Source organism: Rutidosis leptorrhynchoides, chromosome 1 (genome assembly GCF_046630445.1).
Source record: "Rutidosis leptorrhynchoides isolate AG116_Rl617_1_P2 chromosome 1, CSIRO_AGI_Rlap_v1, whole genome shotgun sequence".
Taxonomy (NCBI): Eukaryota; Viridiplantae; Streptophyta; class Magnoliopsida; order Asterales; family Asteraceae; genus Rutidosis; species Rutidosis leptorrhynchoides.
Window position 1 is genome coordinate 466,010,055 of NC_092333.1, and position 7,849 is coordinate 466,017,903.

A 7,849-nucleotide genomic window follows, 5' to 3' on the forward strand; every position below is an offset into this window, starting at 1 on the left:
TTGCTTATCGTGTCGGATACATATAAAGATTAAAGTTTAAATTTGATCGGAAATTTCCGGGTCATCACAGGTTCAGTTGGAGAGTGCGGGTTAGTCAGAATGTCTTCATGATGCTCTTCCTCGTCATCATCCGTATCTTGCTCCTCTGAGGATGCGCCTGATGAACGGGTTTCTTCAGTATTCTGATTCTCCACTTTGATACTTATAGGATCAATTTCTATATCCTTAACCTCAGCCTTCACGGTCTTCTTCTTGAAGCGAATGATTAAACTGTGATCTGCCGTCTCAAGCTTCATTATTTCTTCATGACGCTCGGTGCTTGGAACAGGTGCTGTCGCAGTTTCTTTTACGTCTTCCATTTCCTCTTCCTATTTAGATTCCTCCTCTTCCTCTATTTCTTCGTTGGGATCCTCTTCTTCCATTTCTGGGTCGTCTACAGGCTGTGATTCGACACCCATCTCGACATCATTGGCTGGTGGTAATGACTCATCATCGGAAGTGATCCGTCTAGTGGAAATAGCAAACATCTCTGCCTGTCCAGAAAGATCGGTTGGTCGGTCAATTTTGAAGGTAACGCTCTCCCCATGTGATCGTAAGATCATGGTTTGATTGTACACATCAATGACAGTCCTATCCGTATTCATAAAAGGTCTTCTTAACACTACTGGGGTGTGTAGGTCTTCCTTAATATCCATTACTACGAAATCCGTAGGATACAAGAATTTGTCGACTTTCACCAAGACGTTCTCAACTATGCCCTTAGGATATCGAATTGTATGATCGGCAAGTTGGATTGTCATTTTGGTTGGTGACAAGTCTCCTAACTCTAATCTCTTGTAGAGAGAGAGTAGGGGATTAGGTTGATACTTGCTCCTAAATCTGCTAGCGCTTGGTAGATTGAACACGGAAATACGAATCGGCCCGTATCTCCTAGCTTAGGTGGTAGAGAGTTTCTGAGTAATGCAGAGCATTCTTCACTCAGTGGAATTTTGTTAGAGTCTGGTATCCTCTCCTTTGTAGAAAGAAGCCTTCGGATGTATCTCTTCTGGTTGGGAACTTTGGACATGGTGTCCAGGAATCTCTCATCAAGTTTGAAAGAATCAAGCTTAGATGGTTCTCCTTGTAGCCTCCCAGGATAAGGTACGCGAACTGGAGTTTCAGGAGTCAGCTTCTGAGTATATGTTGATTTGTTCTTGAGCCTAGCTGACCTTCTCCTTGGTTCTTCCTTTGGGATCACGGAATCCATTTGCTTTGCCTCTTCTATGTGGGGATTTTGGATAGTATTACTTGGCAATCTTCCCTGCGGTCGGGTTTCAAGGCGTTGTGATAACTGTCCGAGCTGTGTTTCCAAACTTTTGAGCAGAGCCAATTGATTTCTCATTAGTATCTCCGTCTGATCTTGTCTGGCTGCAGTTCTCTGATTTAGCTGTTGTTATCCTTGAATGAACTGAGTTAAATGTTCATCAGCTCCGAGAGTGGGGTTGGCTGCTTTTGTAATCTGGGTGGTAGGGGAATTTTCCTCAACTGGCGGACCAGTGAGTGGAAGTGGTTGATCGTAGGTCAATTGAGATTGTTGGGTTGGGTAAGGTGGATAGCGATAGCGGAAAGGTTGATTGCTTCGCTGAAATTGATTAACCCTTGATGGTTGATTGAATCCGGGATTTGGTGGACGAGCTGGGTATTGAACGTAACAGACTGAACCGTCAGGATTCTCGTACTCAACTTGATATTCTTCAGTGGGTTGCGGGTTGGTACAATTTACACAAGCCTGAGCTTGGTTAACCTGCTGCGGTTGCGTCTTCAATTCTCCTAGCTGCTTAGCAAGAGATTCCATCTTATCCGTGAGGGATTTGATGGCCTCCGTTTGATTGTTAAGTGCAGAGAGCGGAGCAGATGATGAAGTTGTTTCACCACTGTTCCAGTCATGATGATGCATCGTCATGTTCTTGAGCAATTCCCATGCTTCATCTGCGGTTTGGTTCATCAGATTCCCTTGAGCTGCTGCATCGATCGTCGTCCTATGATTTACCGTAAGACCATTGTAGAAGGTACAGATTTGGGCTGACCGTTCTAAATGGTGATTAGGGCACTTCTTCAGCAGGTTTTTGAAACGCTCCCATGCGGTGTAAAGAGATTCATCATAACTCTGTTTGAAGTTAATGATGTCATTCTTTAGTTTGGTTTGTTTAGAAGGAGGGAAATATTTGGTTAGGAATTTAGTAGCCATCTTCGTCCAAGACGTGATGGAATCTTTTTCCAGTCCTTCAAACCAAGTTTGAGCATGATGAGTGAGAGAATGGGGGAACAAGTATAGCCGGACTATATCTTGTCCTATCCCTGGCTGTTTGTAGGAGTTCGAAAGAGATATGAATTAATCAAGGTGAGAATTAGGATCGTCATTCGGTAATCCATGAAACTGACAGCTATTTTGAATGAGCTGAATGATGTGATGTTTTAACTCGAACGAGTGTCCTTGAGTCTCTGGAAATCTGATTGGTCATCCTCGACCTTCAATCGAGGGTTTGGTATTTTCTGCTAAAGTAACGCGTAACTCCATTTGGTTTCTGATTCGTGCTTCCTTGCGTGCTTTAGTGTAAGACCCGTGTATTTTTATTGTATATAATGCGTAAATAGTAAACCGGGGTGTAGAGTTTTCGTTATGTTGTAAAATGGAAGAAGTAGCTGAAACAGGCCATATGCGCGCCGCGCAGATAGGAGCGCGCCGCGCAGATCCTGTCTGCCAGCTCTTTTTTGCTTTTAATTAAATGGAAACGAGGGTATTTTCGTAAATGCACTTTAGAGCCGAATTTAATGCCTTTGGATCAGTTTTGGGAGTTCATTAATCACTCCCACAACCACCAACACTTATCCAAATTGATTTTAGTGAGAGAGTGAGTTTTAGAGAGGGAAAGCTCACTTTGAAGAGGAAGAAGAGGGTTTCTTGCTAAAGTCCAAGTTCTAAAGTTGTTCATCTCGTCAATTGCTACATCTTGATAGTTGTGGTATGCCTTAACTTTCAATTCTTGTTTTGATTTCGTGTATGGGTTAGGGTTTGAGTTAGTGTTACTCATAAAACCCATTTGTTGGTAAATTTGGGGGTTCTTGGGTAAATTGGGTCATGTAGACTCAATTATGTGTAAGCTAAGGTTTTAAATGTATTAATTGTTGTTATGAAACCCTAATTGGCTAATAATTTGCTAGAACACCTTAAGGAAGTGAAAATGGGTGTGATTTGGGTATAAATGACCCAAAATGGGTGTATTGACTTTTATTGAGTCAAACGGGTCAAAATGGACCAAGATTGGTTAACGTTAGTGTTTTGTGTTAAAACCTAGTGATTTAAAGTGTATGAAGGCCTTGAGTGCCAAGAGTTAGGGTGTCTGGTAAGAATGACCCGAATTAGGGTTAAGTGTCAAAATAGGTCAAGATGACCTAGGATGGTGTGTGTTATGAGATTAGGCCAAGTTGATTGATTAATTATATGCTTGTGAAATAGGTACGTTACCTTGGAATTCAAGCTTGGTTTAATAATCACCGAAGGTTTAAGGTGAGTGGAATAATTATGCGTATGTGTATATAATGTATTTATTTGTGTTGCGTGAATGTGGCATTGTCGCGGTGTTCAAGACACCACATTCTAGGTAACGAGTAGTATTGTCGCGGTGTTTAAGGCACTACTCATTGTGTAATTGACTTGTGGTATTGTCGCGGTGTTTAAGACGCCACAATGTCATGGGAGTGGAAGTGTCGCGGTGTTCAAGACACCACTCATTGTATGGAATGAAGTGTGGATTCATCGCGGTGTTTAAGATGCCACATTGTTGTAAGGGTGAGTTAGTCGCGGTGTTTAAGACATCACCCGGGGACTAGTGATTACGCGGTGTGTAAGTAACATTAGTGGATGTTATGAACTCCAACGGTCTTGTAAGTACCGTTTCCCTTGTTCGAATCGGTTAACCAAGGTTGCGTGAATTATGTAGTGAAAGTGCTTAATTATGAGTCGTATGCTATTGTATTATTAGCTACTTGTGGAATTGCGGATATTGGAATATGCATATTATTGTTGCATGATTGTCGAATTGTTGATCCCGCGTATGAGGTTGCGTAAGTGATGCAAGTAGGTAGATTATATATGTATATGTATAATTATTGTGCTCACTAAGCTTTGCTTACCCTCTCGTTGTTTACCTTTTTATAGGTTCGTGTGTGGATAAGGGTAAGGGCATTACCTTGGATTGAGTTTCCCGCTTCGATGATTAAGAAGCGCTTTTGGTTTTGGCTTGGAGTTTGACCGAGACTTGGGTAGTTTAACCCCAAACACCATGCTCGTTGTGTCGTTTGGCAATTAAACTTTTGTGGTCGAAACTCTAATTTGTATTAAACTTGTATTCTTACAATTAGTGGCAATTTGGGCACGTGTGGGCCCCACTTTGTAAAACTCGCTCAAACCTTAGTTATGTGCTAGTTTTACATATATTAATGTACGGTTAAAAGCGTTTTGGCTAAATGTGTCGGGAAGTCGCTCATCTTTTTCGCATTTAAGGCAACCGGCAACAGCCAGCTTTTGCGCGGCGCGCAAGCTGGGGCGCGCGGCGCGCAAACAGTCTTCCAGCAAAAAATTTTTTTTAGCTAAAATTTAACGAGGTTTAGTCGGTGGTTGGTTTGGGTTGTTACAAGTGGTATCAGAGCATGGTCTAAGGGATTTAGGTGACTTGAGATAGGCGCCTAGACTTAGACTTTTGTGTGTGCATTGTGCGGACTTGTAGGACTTTGGGTCGGACCGGGTCTTGGTTAGCGCATAGGTTTATATGAACTAATCATGCGTTATTGTTTATGTTGTATAGCAATCATCGAGCGAAATGAACGTTGTACTAGCGAGTTAACGCGACGTGCTCGCGTAGTAATGATTAGCTACCCTTACTACGGGTGCAAATCGTGTCAAACAAGCGATGTACGACGATTGTCGAGCGAGATGGAGTGGTATGGTGTATATGTATATATGTGTCATGTCTTTAGTTTCGTTGTTTAATCTTTTCCGTTTTATAGAATGAAGATGAGAAACGGACACGACACCGATAATGGGGGCACGAGCGAGGACCCCGAGTTCACGGCCAAGGTTGAGGCCATCTTTCAACGCCAAAAGGCGGAGTTTCGCGAAGATGTTAAGAAGATGTTTCTCGAGACGATTGACGAACAAGTCGTCACTTTGGTTAAGGAGCAAATTAAGATTGCTCTTCAAGAAGAAAATGGGGGAAGGCGTGACTTTTTCTTCAAGAACTTTAAGGATGCTCAACCTCCTACTTTTGAGGGCGATCGGGACCCACTCAAGAGTGCCCGATTCATCTCCGATATGGAGGGGGCCTTCCGTACTTGTGAGTGTCCACCCGACAAGAAGACTAGGTATGGTTGTAGCATGTTAAGGGGTGACGCGAAATTGTGGTGGGATGCTAAGATCCAACTCTATGGTGAAGAACAATGTATGGACTTCACTTGGGAGGAATTTAAAGCGGAGTTCTTCGATGAGTACCGAACTTCGGCCGATCTTACAAGACTTAAGGACGAGCTACGTACCTTGAGGCAAGGGTCGATGGACTTGAACACTCTCAAATCCGTGTTCTTGTCCAAGACGCAATTTTGCCCGGAGTATGTCGGGAATGATAAAATGTTGAAAGAAGATTTCTATCGAACCTTGAATGATAGTTATCAAGAAAAGATTAGCGTAAACGTGGTGAAGAGCTTCGATGAGTTGTTTAATTGGCGAAAGGGTTTGAAGCGATTGTGTTGAGGAAGAGAAAGTATGAAGGTTCGAGTCACTCAAATTTTTCAAGCAAGAAGTCAAAGAAAGGCCCAACCGAGAGTGTGGGGAGTGTGAAGAAAGGTGCCTCGGGGGATTTCCCCTATACTTGTCATAATTGTGGGCGAAGGGGGCATATGGCTCGTGATTGTACCAAACCATCTTCTACTACAAAATTCACTTGCTACAATTGTGGGAAGGAGGGACACAAGAAACCCGAGTGTCCCGAGTTGCGTAATGATAATGCTAAGCGGATAGAGAAGGCAGCGGGTACGGCTAGGGGTCGTAACTACTTGATGTCTAATGAAGAAGCTAAACAATCCAATGAAGTCGTTTCAGGTACTTTCATGGTTAATTCTAATCCGGCTCGGATACTTTTTGATAGTGGTGCTAATTTGTCTTTCGTATCTCCAAGATTTGTGCCTAAGTTAAATAAACCGCTAGTAAAGTTGAGTCGTCCGGTATAAGTTGAAATAGCGGATGGCAAGACGGCGCTAGTGGTTGATGTGTGTAAAAATTGCAATGTTGTGTTTGGCGCCAAAAGTTTCGAAATTGATCTTATTCCGATGACTTTGGGTGATTTTGATGTTGTCGTTGGTATGGATTGGCTCGATCGTTATAGAGCCGATATTGCATGCCACGACAAGTTTATTCGTGTAAAGACCCCAAGTGGGGGAGAGATGATTATTCATGGTGACAAACGAAGGAGATCGGTGCCGATATGCACTTTTGCTCGGGCACGACGTCACGTTGTTACCGGTGGTATGGCTTTCCTTGCTCATATTGTCGACACTCGTAATGAGCCACCACCAATTCGTGAAATTCCGGTAGTTAATGAGTTTGAAGATGTCTTTCCAGATGAGTTACCGGGTGTCCCGGCGGAAAGACAAGTTGAATTTCGCATCGAGTTGGTTCCGGGGGCTACCCCCATTGCTAAAACTCCTTATCGTTTAGCACCAACGGAGATGCAAGAGTTATTGAATCAAATTCAAGAATTGCTCGGGAAGGGTTTTATCCGACCAAGTGCGTCGCCATGGGGCGCTCCGATTTTATTTGTAAAGAAGAAAGACGGTAGTATGCGTATGTGCATCGATTACCGTGAGTTGAATAAAGTGACGATCAAGAATCGTTATCCGTTACCTAGGATCGACGATTTGTTTGATCAACTTCAAGGCGCAACGTATTTCTCTAAGATCGACCTACGGTCCGGCTATCACCAAATGCGGGTCCGTGAGGAAGATATTGAGAAAACGGCTTTCCGAACGCGTTACGGGCATTATGAATTTGTAGTTATGCCCTTCGGTCTTACGAATGCACCGGCGGCATTCATGGATCTTATGAACCGGGTGTGCCAACCTATGTTGGACAAGTCGGTTATTGTGTTCATTGACGACATACTAGTCTACTCGAAAAGTATGCACGAACATGAACGCCACTTGCGTGAAGTTTTGAAGACGCTAAGAAAAGAGAAGTTGTATGCAAAGTTCTCTAAATGTGAATTTTGGCTAAGGGAGGTTCAATTCCTTGGTCACATTGTGAACGAAAGCGGTATCCAAGTGGATCCGGGGAAGATTGAGACGGTGAAGAGTTGGGGACGACCGACTACGCCCACGGGGATCCGAAGTTTTCTCGGATTGGCCGGTTATTATCGTCGGTTTATCCAAGACTTTTCTAAGATTGCTTCTCCATTAACAAAGTTGACGAGGAAGAGTGCTAAGTTCAATTGGGAAAACGAGCAAGAAATTGCTTTTCAATTATTGAAAGAGAAGTTGTGTCAAGCTCCGGTGTTAGTGTTACCGGAAGGCGTCGAAGACATGGTGGTTTATTGTGATGCTTCCTTAAATGGGCTCGGGTGCGTTCTTATGCAGAGGGGTAAAGTCATTGCTTATGCCTCTCGGCAATTAAAGGAACACGAAACGAGGTACCCGACTCATGATCTTGAAATGGCGGCAGTTGTGCATGCGTTGAAAATTTGGCGCCATTACTTGTATGGTGTCAAGTGTACGATATATTCGGATCATAAAAATTTGAAACATCTTTTTACTCAAAGAGATT

At 43.2% G+C, this 7,849-nt stretch overlaps 1 non-coding gene across 1 annotated transcript; it reads left to right on the top strand.

Moving 5' to 3' along the window:
• Nucleotides 1–2,072: 2,072 nt before the first annotated feature.
• On the top strand, nt 2,073–2,179 carry LOC139886754 (small nucleolar RNA R71). Its single transcript, XR_011772622.1, has one exon. It is a non-coding gene; the product is annotated as a small nucleolar RNA R71 (small nucleolar RNA).
• Nucleotides 2,180–7,849: the final 5,670 nt, after the last annotated feature.